Source organism: Arvicola amphibius, chromosome 6 (genome assembly GCF_903992535.2).
Source record: "Arvicola amphibius chromosome 6, mArvAmp1.2, whole genome shotgun sequence".
Lineage (NCBI taxonomy): Eukaryota > Metazoa > Chordata > Mammalia > Rodentia > Cricetidae > Arvicola > Arvicola amphibius.
In genome coordinates, this window is record NC_052052.2 from 36,263,680 (window position 1) to 36,283,528 (window position 19,849).

The following is a 19,849-nucleotide window of genomic DNA, read 5'->3' on the forward strand; positions in this document are numbered from 1 at the left end:
TACCACTGAGCATGTCTTGTCAGATATATCATTATTGTAGTTCAAAGGGCTCACATCTGGCTAACGTTGTTGATCATTCTTTTCCTCTGACAAAGGTGTATAGAATTTTCCAGCACTGTGAAAGTTAGCTAAAGGGATGTAGTTTCCGGTTGCTACCAGACTGATTTTACCACACCCTACTGTTCAACTGTGTGATATCTTCAGCAATGAGGTCTTCCAACAAGTTCTAAAGGGTAACCAAGAACATTCACAATAGGCAAAGGAAGGAAATTAAATGGATAAAAAGAAGGAAGGAAGCCAAACTATCCTTATTTGTAGTCTGAGCCACTTTTAAATATATAGCTTTAAAGTGAATGCACGTTGCCAGGCAGCAGATCTCTTCAACATGCATTGATATTTGAATATTGTACTCACTCTGCATTCTTTGGAAACTCTCCACTTGGCCCTAATGTATTGTTCTCTTAATATATTAGATTTTATTTGTTAAATTTTAATATGGACTTGATTTACTAAAATTCTGATTTTGCATCTGTTTTTGAAAGACCTCGGTTTGTAGTTTTCTGGTAATGTCATTATCTGGTTTCAGCATCAGGGAAATGCTGGCATCAGACAATGAGTTGGGAAGCATTTCTCCTTCAGCGTTCTGTGGAGGAGTAGTATTGGTCCTTTCTTTAATGCATGATAGAATTCCACAATGGAGAAAGTTTTCTCTGTGGATAAATTTTAAGCTATAAATACTATGTCACTGATAGATGCAGGGATATTAAAGTTCTCTTTGTCTTAAGTTGAGACTTAGTAGTTTGTGTGTCTTAAGGAGCTGACCCATTTAGTTATCCAACTAATAGAATACTTTTTAATATTTGAGGCACCTACAGAAATATCACTTGTCTCACTCCAAAATTTCTAATTTGTGTCTTGTATTTTCCTGATTAACTTGACTGGAGTTTGGGTAGTCTGGGTAGTCACACTCATCCACTTAATACCTGCTATAGGTTTCATGAATCATTCTGTTGTATAACCTTTTCTTTTGTTAATTTATGCACTGGACTTTATTGTCTTATTTCTTCTTATGTTTGTTTGGTTATTTTTATTTCCATATCTTCAAACAAAATACCTTTTCTTCTATCATTATCTTAAAAGTGAATGAATGAAATATATTCCCTGGCAATGCTGAAGCATGCACGGGCAGCCAGTATATGGTGGTTCTGTTGTCCTTGTCCATATTCAGTTTCATGGTCTAGGTCGATGAGGATGACTGACCAGGTCTCTTCCTCAAGAGGGCACCGGATCTCATTACAGATGGTTGTGAGCCACCATGTCTTTGTTGGGAATTGAACTCAGGACCTTTGAAAGAGCAGGCAGTGCTCTTAATCGCTGAACCATCTCCAGGTTTCTATCATTATCCTAAAATTTATTTTTTATTTCTAGTTTCTGTTTTAGTCTTTCGTTCCCTGTGCATCTACTGAATTAAAAGAAATTCTTTTGTTTCTGAGACCAAAATATAATTATATAATTTACCATTCCCTTTCCTACTGCCAAACCTTCTCATATATTCATCCTCACTCTTTTTTAAATTCTTGGCCTTTTTTCATTGCTTGTTGTTACATGTAAGTATATGTGTTTATGTGTGTGTGCATATGTATATAAATATATATGCTTAAATATAATCTGTTCAGTTTGTATAATGTTACCTGTACATATGTTTTCAGAGCTGACCATTTGGCACTGGGTGATGTATTGATGTGCTCTTCCCTGGGGAAGAGCACTGCTCCTGTTCCTAGCTTTCTTCAGTTGCCTTTAGTTCTTGTGAAGGGTTGGGGCCTCTTGGGATTTTCTTGGTCCACTTTGTCATGTCTATTGGTGTCATATTGTTCAGCTCACATTTGGGCAGCCATGTTGGTAATTCTATTTATTTATTTATTTATTTATTTATTTATTTATTTATTTTTCATTTTACATTCCAACTACACTTCTCTCAACCACCCCTCCTTACGCCCCTCCTCACCTCCCCCAGCCCATCCTCCATCCACTCCACCCAAAGAGTAAGGCCTTCCATGGGGAATCAACAAAGTCTGGCTCATTAAATTGATGCAGGACCAAGCCCCTCCCTGCTGCATCAAGACTGAGCATGGCATCCCACCATAGGGAACGGACTCAAAAAAGCTAGCTGCTGCACCATGGATAAATCCTGATCCCACTGCTAGGGACCCCTAAAATAGACCAAGCTACACAACTGTCTTCCACATGCAGAGGCCTAGTTTGGTCCCATGTAGATGCCACAGCTGTTTGCCTAGAGTTCATGAGTTCCCTGAGCTTGGTTCAGCTGTCTCTGTAGATTTCCCCATCATGATTTTGATACTCCCCTTCCCCCCCCCCCCGCTCATATAATCCCTCCTCCTTATCTTTGACTGGATTCCTGAAGCTCAACCTGGTGCTTGGTTGTAGATCTCTGTATCTGCTTCCATTAGTTACTGATTGAAGGTTTTATGATGGCAGTTAGGGTATTCATCAATCTGATTACAAAGGAAGGCCAGTTCAGGATGCCTCTCCACTATTGCTAGGAGTCTTAACTGGAGTCATCGTGGATTCCTGGGAATTTCCCTAGCATCAGGTTCCTCCCTAACCCTATCATAATGGCTCCTTCTATCAAGATATCTCTTTCATTGCTCTCCCTCGCTGTCCCACCCCCAGTTTGACCATCCTGTTCCCTATGTTCTCATCTTCCATCCCCTCCCCTCTATCACCCTCGTAACCTCCCAGTTTATCCAGGATATCTAATCTAATGCCCCCTTTTCAGGGAAATCCATGTGTCCCCCCCTAGGGTCCTAATTACCCAGCTTCTCTGGAGCTGTGGATTGTAGTCTGGTTATCCTTTGCTTTACATCTGGTATCCACTTATGAGTGAGTACATACTGTATTGTCTTTCTGAGTCTGGGTTATCTCACTCAGGATGATTTATTTCTACTTCCATCTATTTGCCTACAAATTTCATGATGTCATTTTTTTAAAGTTGAGTAATAAGACTCCATTGTGTAAATGTACCACACTTTCTTTATCCATTCTTTGGTTGAGGGTTATCTAGATTGTTTGCAGATTCTGGCTATTATAAATAATGTTGCTATGAACATTGCTGAGCATGTCTTTGTGGCGTGATTGATTATCCTTTGGATATATGCCCATGGGTGATATCACTGGGTCTTGAGGTAGATTGATTCCCGATTTTCTGAAAATCCGCCATACTAATTTCCAAAGTGGCTGTACAAGTTTGGACTCTCCTATTCCCCTTACTCCACATCCTCTCCAACATAAGCTGTCCTCAGTATTTTTGATCTTAGCCTTTCTGACAGGTGTAAGATGGTATCTCAGAGTCATTTTGATTTGCATTTCCCTGATGATTAAGGATGTTGAACAATTGCATCAATGTCTTTTGGCCATTTGAGATTCTTTTGTTGAGCACTTTCTGTTTAGGTCTTTACTCCATTTTTAAATTGGATTATTTAGTATTTTGATATCTAATTTCTTGAGTTCTTTATATGTTTTGGAGATCAGCCCTTTGTCAAATGTGGGGTTGATGGCAATCTTTTCCTATTATGTAGGTTGCCATTTTGTCTTATTGACTGTTTCCTTTGCCTTAAAGAAGGTTTGTGGTTTCAAGAGGTCCCATTTATTGATTGCTGCTCCCAGTAACTATGCTACTGGTGTTATATTTAGGAAGTGCTTCCCAGTTTCTCTTCTATTACATTCAATGTAACTAAATTTATATTCAGATCTTTGATCCATTCAGACTTGAATTTTGCATATGGTAATAAATATGGATCTATTTGCAATCATCTACATATTGACATTCAGTTATGCCAGCACCATTTGTTGAAGATATTTTCTTTTTTTCATTGTATAATTTGGTATTCTTTGTCAAAAATTAGGTGTTCATAGGTGTGTAGATTAATGTTAGGGACCTCAATTTGATTCCACTGGTCAATGTGTATGTTTTTATGCCAATACCAAGCTGATTTTATTACTATCACTCTGAAGTAGAGTTGGAAGTCTGGGATGGTGGTGACCTCAGAATTTTCTTTATTGTACAGATTTGTTTTGGTTATTCTGTGTTTTTTGTTTTTCCATATGAAGTTGAGAATTGGCTTTGAAGCTTTGTGAAGAATTGTGTTGGGATTTTGATGAGGATTGCATTGAATCTATAGAATGTTTTTGGTAAGATTGTCATCTTTATTATATTGACCCTACCTATCCAAGAGCATGGGAAATCTTTACATTTTCTGATATCTTCTTCTATTTCTTCCTTTAAAAACTTGAGGTTCTTGTCATACAGGTCTTTCACCTGTTTAGTAGAGTAAGCCCAAGATGTCTTATGTTATCTGTGGCTATTGTAAAGGGTGATGTTTTTCTCACTTCCTTCTCAGTCCATTTATCATTTGTATGTAGAAGGTATACTGAATTTTTTTAGTTAATCTTGTTTCTTGCTACATTACTGAAGGTGTTTATCAGCTATAGGAGTTCCTTGGTAGAGTTTTGGGGGTCACTAATGTATACTATCATATTATCTGCAAATAATAAAAGTTTAACTTCTTCCTTTCCAATTGTATCCCATTGATATCCTTTTGTTGTCTTATTGCTCTAGTTAGAATTTTGAATACTATATTGAATAGATATATAGAGAGTGGATAGCCTTGTCTTGTTCCTGATTTTAGTGGAATCACTTTGAGTTTATCTCCATTTATTTTAATGTTGGCTGTCATTTTGCTATAAATTGCCTTTATTATGTTTAGGTATGTTCCTTGTATACCTGATCTCTCCAAGACTTTTATCATGAAAGGGTCCTGGATTTTGTCAGAGGCTTTTTAAGCATCTACTGAGACGATCATGTGTTTTTATCCTTTCAGTTTGTTTATATGGTTGATTACATTGGCAAATTTTTGCTTGCTGAACCATCCCTATGTCTCTGGGATCACTACTTATTTGATATTGGTGGATGATTTTGATGTGTTCTTGAAGTTGGTTTGCCAGCATTTTATTGAGTATTTTTGCATCAATAATCATGAGGGAGATTGGTCTGTAGTTCTCTTTCTTTGTTGCATCTTTGTATGGTTTGGGTATCAGGGTGACTGTAGCCTCCTAAAAGGAGTTTGGTAATGTTCCTTCTGTTTCTGTTGTGTGGAACAATTTGAGCAGGATTGGTATTATCTCTTCTTTGAAATTCTTGTAAAATTTTGCACTGAAGCCATCTAGTCCTGGGCTCTTTTTGGTTGGGGGACTTTTAATGACTGCTTCTAGTTCCTTAAGGGTTATAGGTCTATTTAAATTGTTTATCTGGTCTTGACTTGATTTTGGTATGTAGTACCTATCCAGAAAATTGTTGAATTCTTTTAAACTTTCCAATTTTGTGGAGTACAGATTTTTGAGGTATGACCTGATGATTCTCTGGATTTTCTCAGTGTCTGTTGTTATGCCCCCTTTTCATTTCTGATTTTGTTAATTTGGCTATTCTCTCTGTATCTTCTGGTTAGTTTGTATAAAGCTTTGTCCATCTTGTTGAAACCACTCTTTGTTTCCTTGATACTTTGTATCTTTCTCTTTGCTTCTATTTTACTGATTACAGTCCCCAATTTGTTTATTTCTTGGCATCTACTCCTCCAGGGTGAGTTTGCTTCTTTTTGCTTTAGAGCTTTCAGGCTTGCTGTTAAGTCTCTAGTGTGAGACCTCTGCAACTTGTTTATGTAGGCATTTAGTGCTATGAGCTTTCCATTTAGAGCTCTTTTCATAGGATTCCATAAGTTTGGGTATGCTGTACATTCATTTTAGTCAAATTCTAGGAAGTCTTTAATTTGTATCTTTATTTCTTCCTTGACCCAATGGTGACTCAGTTGAACATTTTTGTTTCCGTGAGTTTGTAAGCTTTTTGTGATTTGTGTTGGTGTAAAATTTTAACTTTAAGCCACAGTGATCCAATAAGATACAAGGGTTTATTCCAATTTTTTTGGTACCTGTTGTGATTTTCTTTGGTACTGAGTATGTGATTAATTTTAGAGAAGGTTCCATGAGGTGCTGAGAAGAATGTGTATTCTTTTGTGTTTGGGTATAAGGTTCTATAGATGTCTATTAAGCCCTTTTGAGTCATAACATCTGTTAGTTCCCTTATTTCTCTAGTAAGTTTTTTTTCTGGCAGACCTGTCTATTGGTGGGGTTTGATGTGCAATTTAAGCCTCAGTAATGTTTCTTTTATATATGAGGGTACCCTTGTATTTGGGGCATAAATGTTCAGAATTGAGACTTTATTTTGATGTATTTTTTCTGTGATGAATATGAAATGTCCTTCTCCATCTCTTTTGATTAATTTTAGTTTGAAGTCCATTTTGTTAGATACTAGGATAGCTAAATGACTTTCTTTTTAGGTCCATTTGATTGGAAAGTCTTTTCCCAACCCTTTACTCTGAGGAAATGTCTGTCTTTGAAGTTGAGGTGTGTTTCTTTATGTAGCAGAGGGGCAGCTCCTGTTTTCATATCCATTCAGTTATCCTGTGTCTTTTTATAGGTGAACTGAGTCCACTAATATTAAGGAATATTAATAACCAGTGATTGTTGATTCCTGTTATTTTTTTGGCAGTAGTGTGTATGTTTCCATTCTTTGGGATGTGACAGTGTTGGATTATCTATTGTCTGTGTTTTCGTGGGTGCAGCTAACTTCCTTGGTTTGGAGTTTTCCTTCTAGTGTTTTCTGTAGGGCTGGATTTGTGGATAGGTAATGTTTAGATCTGGTTTTGTCATGGAAAATCTTATTTTCTCCATATAGGGTAATTTTAAGTTTAGTTAGGTATAGTAGCCTGGACTGGCATCCGTGGTCACTTAAGTGTCTTCATAATGTCTGTCTAGGACCTTCTGGCTTTGAAAGTCTCCATTGAGAAGTTGGGTGTTATTCTGATAGGTCTGCCTTTATATTTTACTTGGCCTTTTTTTGAAGCTCTTAATATTCTTTCTTTATTATGCTTATTTAGATTTTTGATTATTCTGTGGTGAGGGACTTTTTTTTTGTTCCAGTCTCTTTGGTTCAGTAAGGTTATTGTGTCTTTATAGGTATTTCCTTCTTTAGGCTGGGAAAGTTTTCTTCTATGATTGTGTTTAATGTATTTTCTGTGCCCTTGAACTGGTATTCTTCTCCTTCTAAGCCTATTATTCTTAAGTTTGGTCTTTTCACAGTGTCCCAGATTTCCTAGATGTTTTGTGTTATGACTTTGTTGGGTTTAATGTTTTCTTTGATCGAAGAATCTATTTTCTCTATTGTATCTTCAATGCCTGAAAGTCTCTCTTCCATTCCTTTGGTTTATGCTTGCCTCTGTAGTTCCTGTTCATTTACCCAAATTTTCAATTTTCAGAATTCCCTTTATCTGTGTTTTCTTTATTGCCTTTGTTTCATTTTTTAAGTCTTGAACTATTTCCTTCATGTTTTATTGCCTTTTCTTGGCTTTCTTTGAGCAATTTGTTGATTTCTTCCAATTTTTTATTTGTCGTTTCTTCAATTTCTTTAAGAGAAATTTTCATTTCCTTCTTAAGGCTCTCTGTCATCTTCATGAAGTTATTTTAAGTGTTTTTTTCTTCTGCTTCTTCTCCATTGGGATGTTCAGGTCTTGCTGTTGTAGAACCACTAGGTTTTGGTGGTGCCATATTTCTCTTTAGGTTGCTGGATACATTCTTGCATTGGTGCTACCCATCTCTTCCTCCAATTGGTACAGGTAGTGCCTGTGCCTCTGAGGACCACTGATGCTGTGGTGGATTGTTGGGTTTGAGGGCAGATTTGGGCTTGTAGATTGCAGGGCCCAATGGGGGTTGGAGAAGTAGTGATCTGCTCACAGGAGCCTTGCCTGCTGACTTGTTATTGGGGCTCTTGAATCATTCAATGCAGGCAGTGCCTGCATCTCTGGGAGGCACTGAAGTTGCAGGGGATAGGTGAGTTTGGGGAACAAAGTGGAACTTGTAGATTATAGGGTCTGATGGGAGGTGGTGGTGGAGCCTCCTGCCCTCAGGAGCCTTGCCTGCTGACTTGCTACTGGGGCAGAGATGGGTGGCGGAGGGGCACAGGGTCTCTGGGGTCCAGGGCCAATAGGCTGGGCTGTCAAGCTGGGAGACTAGTCATTCATCTCTTGGTCCAATAGGTGCAGGCAGTGTCTGTGCCTCAGAGAGCTGCTGAGGTTGCTGTTGGTGATTCTTTATGGGTGTAGCTTCTGATATTAATAAGAGACCCAATCTCATAGCAAACTCCCCAATCTTCTGATTCTTACAATCTTTCTGCCCTCTCTTCTGCAATGTACCCTGAGCATTCCATGTGGGAATCTTTTGTGGATGTATTCATTGGGACTGAACACAACAGCTCCGCATTTTGATTGGTTGTGGTTTCCTGTAATGGTCTCAGTCTGTTGCAAGGAGAGGCTTACTTGATGAGGGCTAAAGACTACACTTATCTGTGGGCGTAAGGACAAATGTTAAGAGTATAGTTAGGGATTATGCTCGCTTAGGAAAGTGACGGCTGTTTGTTCTCCTCTAAGATCATAACTTCAGTAGCACTGGGCACTTAACTTTTGAACGTATAGGATATAGTTCTGCCAACTATTTTGACAGCCTAACTTACTAATTATAAATCTTCCTCATTTCTTGAATTGTTTTGATTGACTGTTCCATTCCTGTCTTGCCTCTTTGAATGCCTGGTGATCTTTGATTAGATGCCAGAAACTGATTTTTACCTTGTTGGGTGGTAGTTTTCTTTTTATTCCTGCAAATCTCTGTTAGCTTTGTTCTGGGATATATTAAACTACTTGGAAACAGTTTGATCTTTTTTGTGTCTTGCTTTTATGATTTGTTTGACGTGTCTGAGCAGCCTGTGGGGAATTATTCCCTACCACCGAACAAGTACCGTGCCAGTGAATTATGAGTCTTTTAGGTTTACTGGGGGAGGAAAGAGATCCAATATTCCTACCCAGGAACATCAACGTTCCCCAGTCTTCTCAGATTTTTTCCTGTCCTCCACTGTGCCCTCACAGGCATGTTCTATTCAGTATTCAATAAAGGGGTCCCCGGCAGGCCTGCTTATGTGTAGCTCTTTAGTATTTGGTGTTGCCAATTGTAGCCACTTGACTTCTCCAACTCTTAGCTTGTTCACCTCAATTAAAGAGTCCTGTCTTCGCTCAGATGTCCTTATGCTGCCGTTGACTTGAAAGTTCTGTGGAGATGGTATGCTGGGCGGGCCTACTATTTACCTGTTTGTGTCTGTTCTCTGCAGGGTTAGTAATTTTTGTCTTCTGATGGCCAGTGTCTGAAACACTGCTGTTTCTGATACGTTTCTGTTTGCTGCTTGTTTCTGCTAGGAACGTAAATCTTGCCTTGTAAGTTTCATCTTAGAAAAAAGTGAAAATATCCTGGTATCACTTTTTTTTCCCAAGATTTCTGCAGTCAGGGAGTGCTTGAGCAATCTACTAGTGAAAAGGACAGTAGGCACTACAGCGAAATTCTCTAGGAAAGAAGAAAATGTCTTTATTTGTACCCAGTTCACCCCTGGTGAACATAGATGATGTCAATGATTGTCAAGGCTCCATTGCACAAGAGGAGAAGCCAAAGAAGCAGGTAGAAACTTGAATTGATCTGAATCATATAAGGTGACATCTAGCCAGAGAGGAAGTCCATGGTAGATGCTACTGATGGAACAAAGAAAGACAAGGCCACTTTCGCCTATGGAGTCCTCAGTAATAGAGGCAGGTGACATGAAGTTAAACATTTGCGTCTAAATTCATAACTCTATATGACACGTTATCTAATAGGAGACTGACATATGGAAACCACCAGCAGTAGAATGCTGTGATGAAGGCAGGGGTGAGGAAGTGGGGTTGGGGCTGGGTGGGTAAGCAGGGCTCTTCCTCCTACCAAACAGCCTCTTATGTAAGGTGAATGCTACTTAGCCTCTTATTTCCTTTACTATCCCAACCTGCTGCTGGACCTAGAAGAGAGACAAGTGAAAGACAAGACCACACCCTTCTCATTCCCGCCACTTGAATAGCTGGTTGTGTAAACAGGAGAGGAAATTCTAGGGAAATTAGATATGAGAGTCAAATTGTGAACTGATCAGGAGTGGACTTTTGGTAACTGACAGGTTAAACAATGGGGCCTGTCTGGAGATTTTAGGGAATGAGGCTGAGGGATTAGACAGAATCATGCTTAGCTTCAGAAGAAGCTAGAGGAGCAAAACAAAACAAAATTGAGCAATCTGTCTTTACCAATGAATTAAGGCTTCCCAATAACCTGGTCTCATCTGATCTTTTATCAACAGTGGCTGAATACCAGGAAGCCTTGTGCTGAACACATCTTACTCCTCATTGCTCTGTCGAAGGACTAGTGCTGTATTAACTACCTTTTACTATGAATTTAAAAAGGCCCAATGGACCAAATCCTGTTTGCTTCCTTGTAGTGGAGTCCACTTGATCATTCCCAGCTGCCCAGACCATGAAATAATCACTCAGAAACTGTATTATTTAAAGTACTGCTTGGCCTATTAGCTTATGTATATTTTTGGCCAACTCTTATATTCTAAGCTAACTGATTTCCATTCATATGTGTATCACCACGTGGCTGTGGCTTACCAGTAAAGTTTTGTCTCCAACATCTGTCTCTGGTGAGGCCACATGGCATCTCACCGACTCTGCCTTCTTTCTCCCAGTATTTAGTTTAGTTTTCCCACCTAGTTCTATTCTGCCCTATCTAGAGCTCCAAAACAGCTTCTTTATTAACCAATGGTATTCACAGCATACAGAGGGGAATCCCACATCACCTCCCCTTTTCTGTCTAAATAAAAAGACTGGGCAGGACAAAACCTCTGCCAACACTTCCTCCTCTGCATCTTTACTGACACTTTTTCACTATGTGTCCATTTATCACATCAAGAAGTATAGCTTTGCAGAACAAGAACCACTATTTTTATTCAGAAGAAAAAGAAAGGAAGGTTTTGTTGTTTTCTTTCTCACTGGGGAGAAAGCCCACACTTGACATGGGAAATCTATCCAGCTTTTCCATGTACACCTCTGGATCCATTGCTGGAGGGTGTCAGAGGGAAGATTTAAACTCACCTTAGCCTGAGAGCAAGTTGCCCAGAGCAACCTCTTTCACTAGGCAGGGAGCTGAGTACCTTTAGTATGTCCTGCAGTACCCTTTGTGTGCACCAGGGGGCAGGTGTTGTGTCTTAAATGAGGAGAGGCAGCTACACAACCTGTTTTACCAGTGACTCTGAAGCCAGTTCACCTGGGAGAGCTATGATGCAAAAGGTCAGGCTCTGTCCTGAAATTCTGACACCATGGGTTAGGTGTGGGACCCAGGCATATGCATTTTTCAAGTATGCAGGTTAACTAGGAGCAAGCTTGTCTCCTTGTATCCTTGCTTGAACATTCCAGAGGGCAGCAGCCACCTGCCTGGCACAGCAACACAGCTCACCATGCTGGTTTCCCAGAACCCAGAGGGAGAATTACCAGCATGTCAGAGGCCCCAAATAACCCCAAACTGTGTGGAATATGTTCCTGCTTGTATCAGAATTCACAGCCAGGAGCCTGTCTCCAGAGACCATGCTTCGATGGTCCTGTAATGTGGCCTTTTCTGTTGCCACATCATCCGAATACTTTTCCCTGAATTCCAGATCTGACGCATTTCTGTGTCCTCTCATCCTCTCCCTCACAGTCCTTGGGAACATCAAAACTTCTCAGTCCTGTTAGTCCTCTGAGATGTCAAAGAAAACCAGAGTGAGACAAAAGTCAAAATGGTGGAGACAAATTTTGTTGCAAAAGTGAAGAAAAATCCCAGAATAAAGTTGGGTTCCATTCTGAATACATCAGGGATAAATGGGGCTGCAGATCCAATGAGCAGGAGACCGGGGTATACAAGTATTATGAAGAAGCATTGAGACTCTCTCCCTCTCCCTCCCTCCTTTCCTCCCTCCCTCCCTCCCTCCCTCCCTCCCTCCCTCCCTCCCTCCCTCCCTCCCTCCTTTTATCTTTCATTCCCTCCCCCTCTCTCTTCCCCCCTTTTTTCTCTATCTCCCTATCGACCCCCTCTCTCACTCTGTAACCCCTGTCCCATGCATGTGTGTACGTGATTCTTCTGTGTGTGGTATGGAACACTGGCTAAACCAACTTACCAGGATTCTTTGGAAGAGTCATCTGAGGTGATCATATGCACAACCTTGGGTGAGAAGTGAGAATTTTGATCAGACATTGATGGTGATCAGAGAATAAAGATAGAAGATTCTTACTGAACTGCCTTGGCAGCCTTATGTACTAAAATTGGATTTCACAAGGCAGTGCACACATGGGTCTAGGAGAAGGTTCGCAAGTCTCACTAAAGTTTAGCCAAGCAGAGAAAGTCAGCAAGGTGAGGCAACGTTTCCAGAACAGTATGCACAGCACTTCTGTGTAGAATGGAAAGGAGAGTTTATTTTTTCCTTGTGTCTTCTTTTTTTATACTACCTTTCCAGAGGCCGAGGACTTCCAAAATCTTACCGCTTAAACACCTATTTATAGAAGGGCAGAGTGGCTCAGTGATTGTCACAGAGAGTCACTGGAGAAGGTGTGTCTTCTGGTTGCCTGACATCCGGCCTCTGTATTTCTCTTCACATCACAGCCACACAGTGTGAGCCTCTTCACACCATACCTACACAGTGTGAGCCTCTTCACACCACACCAACACAGTGTGAGTCTCTCCACACCACACCCACACAGTGTGAGCCTCTTCACACCACACACACACAGTGGGGCATCTTTCTGAACACCCTTGGCTACTGTCTGCCTGTCCCCTTTTTTCCTCCTTTCCCCACATCAGCATTTGGTAGCACTGATCTTGCTATCGGGCATTGCTAAATTTCTGTTAGGGAATTTTATCAATAATCAATATGAAGGAAGTTTACACAATCACAATTATTCACGTGTCTAACACAATCCAAATTATTCATGTGTTTAGCAAGAAACAAGTGCTCCGTGCTAAACCATCTCAGTGACTCTGCAGGAAATCAAGAGACTGACATGGCCAAGAAGTTGATGGAGCTTGGGTTGGGGGGTAGGAGGGTGGGGAGAATCTGCATACACGCGCGCGCATGTGCGCGCGCGCGCACACACACACACACACACACACACACACACACACACAAACACACACGATAGAAAACCAGCACTCAGGCACAGTGCTCAACACTGCTCTATGTACCACGGTGGCATGAGGTGCATAGACTTGGTTTGGGTGCAGGAAGACCTCCAGATCTCAGCTTCTGTTGTTGGTTTTCTGCCAGCTTCCATGACTGTAATTTTCCAGTCCAATCCCTTAATTCTCCTTTGGATCCCCAGTGTGACAGGCCCCTCAGGCCTCGCTCTCAGACCTTCCCTTCTCACTCTGTGGGGTCATTTTCCTGCCTCTGTGATTATTATTTTTAATGACTTTTAAGCCTGTATTCCAGGGGGATGTATAGGCCTCTTCTCCCTCTGAATATCTCCATTGGATAATTCTCACAACTTTCATATCCAGTCCAGGTTCCCTCCAATCTGCTTCTTCTCCTTGATTTGAGTTGCTTAACTGGGAACTGGAAATCTTATTCCCTCTTCCTTGCTCCTCCGACATCCCAGTAACCACAATGACCTTTGAGCTATAGAATCTTAGAACTGTAACATCCTTACCACAGATTGCTTCTTCCCCAATTCTCTTTTTCTATGCTCAGACTTGTGGTGTGACTGAGGCTCATCTGTATTACCACAGAGATTTTTCACCTTGCTAATCTTCCAACTGTGGCCTATGCCCGCCAACGAATCTTCCATATTAAACCCTCAGATTAGATTAGACCACAACCACTCCACCCTGTACAGCCTTCAGTTGTGTTCCTTCTGCTTACAAAATGAGATCCATACTTCTGAAGGTGGCCTCTGGAACCTGTGTTATGGACTGAATCATGTCTCCCCCAAAGGCATGCAGAAGCCCTAACTCTTGGTACCTCAGCTGGCAGTTTCACTTAGGAAGAGTCTACTGAAGTGTCACTAGTTAGGATAGAGCCACTGAGGACCAGCGTGGGCTTGATTCTGGATGACTGATATAAGGGGTGATTTGGACACAGACAAGGAATAAACGGAGGATGACATTGTAAAGTAGAGGTAGGTTGAGACCTAGTTTAACAAGTCAAGAGGCATCTGGGGCTCCTAGAGGTTCCGGAGGAGGAAAGAAAGGATCACTCATAGAGGCTTTGGTAGGACATGACCCCGACGAAGCTTTGGTTTGGGATATTCGCTTTTAGAACCTAAGACATTGCATTTTTGAAGAATTTGTTATGGGAGTTTGTGGTAATCGGCACGGTAGCCTTGGTAATAGGATCTGTTATGATTCCCATCTGTTATCAAATGCCTCAGTTTCCCCTGATATCTCAGACTATCCATGTTGGATTCAGTATAACTCTGAGCCCACCTCTACCTTCCCAGCTCTGTGCATACTGGCTCCACTGCTCCTTCTGAATCTGCATGACTCCTCCCCAGACTTCTCCCTTCGGTTCCTCCAGAACCTTCAGGAGAACAGACACTGTTTGCTCCCTATTTGGTCATGGCCTGCTTCTCTTCCCAACCTTCGGCACTTAGCACTGAAGCTGACCCATGAGGCTGGAAGAGCTTGAGTTTGCTCATGTGTTCTCCTATAGTTTATGATGCTGGTGAGTTATGAGGTTCAAAATGCTCATTTCCACCTCCTCAGTAGGGTGCCAGAGAGGGTGCTGGCCTGAAGTCATCAGCGACAAGGCATGGTTCTTCTAGCAAATCGCCTCCAAGCTTCCAGATGCATCTCATAGTTCGCCCAGGCTGCTAGTACATCTGAGGGAGGGTGACCCAGAGAAAAAGGTTTCCCATGTTTCTCTGAAGCCAGTGTCTAATTGCTGTCCCTCTTCAGATGAGAAATGGGAGCAGTGCTACCTAACTGTTGTTTAGCAACCCTGGCCCCCTACCCCTGTGAAACAAACACTCTTTTCAATTAGGAATATCTGTCACTAGGGACAGTAATTCTGTGTCCTACCAAAACAAACACAGTTGTAATTAGTTTTATCCAGGAAGAAAATTAACTCTGTTTATCTTGGCATAATTAATCATTGACCTCTTTCTGTCCAGGCAGCTTGGGGGAGGGCAGGGAGCTGGGGGGTTGTGATCTACAGCAAGGGGGCATTCCAGGACCCATCTATTTCTTCTTGTAGTCACACAGCTGTCCATATGAGTTATTTGAAATAATATTCTTAGCCCAGAGTAGTGGTGCTGCCTCTGGCCAGGATGGGAGGGACACAGAATAAAGCTGTGGTTTTACGGCTTCTGTCTAGAGAGGTTTGCAGGAGAATGAATCAGATAGTCTTGAAAGCATGTGGATCCCAAGTTGGGCTTGGGTTTTTATGTCTTTCACCTTGACTTTCAGGAGTCCTGAGCCTTGGGAAAGAAACCCTGGGGAGGAAGTAAGTTTTTGTTGTGGAGGAGGGTATTGCTTTGGGTTTACGGATACTGTCTGAGTCCTGTCTCTGACATCCTTTAGTTGTGTGACCTTGGGCAAGGCATTCTGAAATAGTCACCTTCCAAGTTTAAAAACAAATGGACAAAACCAAGCCAAACAAGTCATGGCGTGGGATCAGAGATGAACTAGGCTTCAGAAGTGAGGTGTGCCATGCCCATCGTGCATTTCCTAAATATCGGCAATTTTTGTGAGTTTTGTGTGAACTGACTGAGGGTCCAGGGGTAGGAGTCTGTTCTCTTCATTTCATTAGCCCCACAATTCTCAGAACCTCTACTGTGTGCCAAACTTCTCTGTGTCCTTTCAGTATACAGAGATATTTGTTAACCATGATTCTTGTCCTCACAGCACCCATGCTTAAAGGGGAAAATGGAGGAAAGGAGGGAGAAAAGGAAGGATTGAGATAGGTGGGTGTCAATGATAGACAGTCAGACAGACAGACAGACAGACCTAGATATTCTCAGTATGTTACCAAACATGGGGATTCTGTGTGAGACCCCCCTCCCCCGGTAGAGATGCAGTTTAGAGACTCTAGCTAGAGTCTGTTTATCTGAGCTCTGGACTTTCCAGTGGATACTTTAGCAATACTTTCCTTAATCCCCTCAAAAACTCTAAAAATAGGCACGAAGGAGGGGGACAAGGGGCAGAATAATTGAGGTTCACAGATGGTTAGTCATTAGATTTCCACTGCGTGGCTAAAAGGTGGTGTGCCTGGGATGGGGACCAGGCTCTGGCAATGGATGCGGAAGTCTGTGCTTTGTCAGCTTCGCCTCAGAGGTGCTGGCTGAGATTTAATGGCTGGTGTCCTGTCCCAAGATCCTGAATCGGGGCATTAAAGCACCACAGTCCCCAGGGCCAGAATTAGGAGTTTCCAGAGTTCACAATGGCTCTTCCGAATCAGGACCTCTTGCAGAGGGATAATTTTAAACAACTTAGTCAGGCCGATTCCTACAACTTCTCCATCTGTTAGAGTCATAAAGGCTACCTTTGCTGTGGTGCTGAGGTAACTCCTGCATGGTGGGGAAGGAGTTTGTCTTCTGAAAGATGGAAGAGAGGTTATGAAACCAAGAAGGCCACATCTGGAGCTGAGACTCTTTGGAAGGAGCTTGAACTGGACAGAGGAGCAGGCTGGGGAGGTCGAGTGAGCATAAAGGTTTGCCAGCAGGGTTCTTTCCATCTTTGGGACAGAAGCAATGCGCTTCTGCAGCATTGGGCAGCTGTGAGGGCCACTCCTCAGAGCAGGAGGGAGATCCAGGCTGTAGATGTCTCCTTCTGCCCACTGATAGGGAAGGACACAGTGGCTTTACTGTCACAGGCAGGATGTTGGGCTTCCCCTTGCGGAACCAGATAGGGAACTGGCAGCCACTAGGGTTGGATTTCAGTGGGGCAAAGAACTCTGGAAAACAAGGTAACCACAAATTCTGAGGACCCCGAGATTAGTTTGTTCTAGTCACAGTTACGGAGCTGTAAGAATGGGCATTCAGGTGGCCATGGATACTATATATTCTGAGAAGCAGCAGAAGTGTCAGACAAACTTGTATCCTGTGTCCCAACTTTACCAGTGACAAGCTGAACAAACCTCTCTTCCTATGCCTCTGCAAGCTGGAGTGGAAGTGTCTAGCTGGTGGGCTTTAGGGAAGGCTCCGTAGCTGCATCTCACCTTCATAGAAACCTTTGAAATAGGGATCCAGCTCTTCTGAAACTGAAGGTTGAGTGAGAGGGAGGGTTTCAGGTGTTTTGGCAGGATAAGCTAGTATCCTTCCTGGCAGAATCCGGCAACAAGCCCGGGTTAGTGCAATTCTGGAACCTCTACTTTGACCAGAGTGTCTCTGTTCTAGAATCCAAACGTGGAGTAAAAGACAACCTCCATGTATGGGTACCCAGCCTCTGCCCAGCTTCTAGTACTGTGCTCCCCTCCCCCGGAACTGCCTCAGTTCTTGCTGCTTGCTGGGTTGAGCTTCCTCATGCTTGAACCCTCTCTTTTTCTAAGGTGCTAGAGATTCTATGCCACAGAGGTTTCCAGCACGAGCCCCAGAATCAGGCACACCTGCATTTCAGAACTGCCCAAGTAGTCTGATAACAGGGTTCCTGGTGTTTTAGACTTCTTAGGTGGAGCTAGAGAAAGTGCCAGAAAGCTCATGAAAACTTGCCCAGCTGAAGTTGTAGCTCAGAGAGAAGTGGCCACTGGGGTTCTAGATGCAGTCTAGGCTTTGTGGAAAAGGAATGGAGGAGGATCTCGCAGAGATGTTCGCATAGTGTAAAATCTTCCTGTTAGAACTTTATACAGGGGATTTAAGCAGCAGAAATCCAGACAGGACTCATTTTTCCCATTTCTGATCGAGGCAGCTGCCTGTGCTGGCTCCCTGGGGGCTCAGGCCAGTTCATCAAACATTTATTGAGCCTGCGTACTAGGTGGTAAACATTGTGCTTTGAATTCACTGTCTGTACCAAGGGGAGTTGTTAGCTCTCTGATAGAGGGTGTGTGTCCATGTGTGCTTCTGGGTCTCTCTCTCCCCCCTGCCCCAGTGTATGTCTTTTACTTGTTTTGTGGCTGTGTATATTTCTTGTGTGTATAGCTTTGTCTTTCTGTGTTTGTGTGGTATCTGTGTATATTTGTGTGTTGTGTGTCTTCACAAATGTCTGGGTATGTGTCTGTGTGAATGTCTTCACATCTATATGTGTTGGGAAGGACAATGAGGGCAGCTTGGATGCATTAGCATGAAAGACTGCCAATTCTCACCTAGCTTCGAAAGAAATCAGTCCCAAAAATGAGATTTTGATTGCTTTGCTTTGCACTTCCTTGGAGAAAATCGAGGATCTGGATTATGAACAGTTTTGTGAGGAAGAGAGTTGAACTTTAGGCCAGTTAAACAACAGAGATACTCCAGACCATGGGTAGGGAGTGGGATGGGACAGAGGAAGAGGGACCAGGAGCTGAGGAGGAGCTACTGTAGGTGGTCCGGCTTTGGGCCCAAGTCAGCTTTAAATATCTTGTACTGGGGAAGTTCAATGTCTTCTCTATTCACAGGAAACCGAGGCAGCACCAGTGGGCAGACAGCAAAGGGCAGGCCGTCTGTGTGGGAACACATTGGATTCAGACAACGGCATCTAAGCATCCTCTTGCTTCAGTCTTGGATGCCGCACCGAATCAGTCATCTTCACGAGTGGAGACCACAAACTGAGGATATCTTGCCAAGTCAGGGAGGGATTGTCTGTTAAGTTCAAAAGTAGAGAAATCTACATGTCTGTTAAGCCAAGGGCAGAAGGGTCACATAGACAGATTTTTACCTTCAGATGTGGATGGGGTTCTTGACAGAATGTGCTCTTGGAAGATGGTGAATTTCAGGCTTGGGAGTGTTCACCAGAGGCCAGAATGGCTCATCAGTGAGGCTGGGCAATCAGCAAGAGTTGTGGAAAGTCCAGGAGATGGTATGTTTGTGGGATGGGTTTCCTGCCTCAACTTCCTGACTGAACAGAGGGCAGCTGGAAGCAATGATCATCTTACAACTGAAGCATGCCACTGCAAGAGTTTCAAGCTCATGGGACAGTTTCTGCAGGGAAAGCGACACAATGCATTGCTACCTTCCCTGGAGGTATGGGGTGGAGGTGGGAAGTTCTGGGCTCAGGCTTCCCCTGTTATGCAGCTTGTTGGGAAAAGGAAAGAGACTCGCTGAACACACGAGAAAGCAGTGAGAGCCGGGAGGTCATGGACTTCACAGATGAACCCATGAGGCTTTGCTCTCGCTATCCAGGCGCACCGTGTCCTTGGCTGCACTCAGTCCTCATACTCCCTCCCCGGGATTTACTAATGATGGTTGAAGATGAATTAAGGCCCAGGTACATCTGCCTGTGGTGCCAGCTTTGTCTGAAGAGTTTTATGATCTTTTCAGGGTGACTTACAATGTGGCAGGCCTGGAAGGTTATTTGAGGAACATGTCTAATGACCCCCATTAAGCTGGCCAGCCGATTTTCTCCTTATTCCCTGTGGATTTATCTGGGGGGGGGGGAAAAAAAAAGGAAAAGAAAAGTGTTTGGCTCCCTCTGGTGGTCAGAAAAGTCTTAAAAATCCTAAAATGTTTGACAGTAGTTGTAAATAATTACAGCTGTAGTGTGATACCATGGCACATGCATGCATATTTCATGATCATATCTGAGGAATTTGCATATCTACTCTCTCATACCTTTATTTCAATTAGATTTGCTCAGAGGTGGAGGGTGGGAGTATTAAAAACCCTCTTATCTAGCTGTTTTGGAATGTAGAACTCATTACCATTAAATGCTGTCATACTTCTGTGCAGTAGTT

General features: G+C 42.5%; 1 protein-coding gene across 11 annotated transcripts in view; it reads left to right on the forward strand.

Moving 5' to 3' along the window:
- Positions 1-19,849, forward strand: part of LOC119816217 (selection and upkeep of intraepithelial T-cells protein 9-like) — a 120,535-nt gene that overhangs the window by 50,220 nt on the left and 50,466 nt on the right. For 8 of the 11 annotated variants that reach the window (XM_038332644.1, XM_038332650.1, XM_042055222.1 and 5 more), the window contains one exon: positions 18,575-19,383. The exons of 2 other annotated variants lie outside the window; for them this stretch is intronic. The gene's annotated coding sequence lies outside the window, so the exon portion shown is untranslated. The remainder of the gene's footprint in view (positions 1-18,574; positions 19,384-19,849) is intronic. One more of the 11 variants, XM_042055220.1, reaches the window with a different exon arrangement.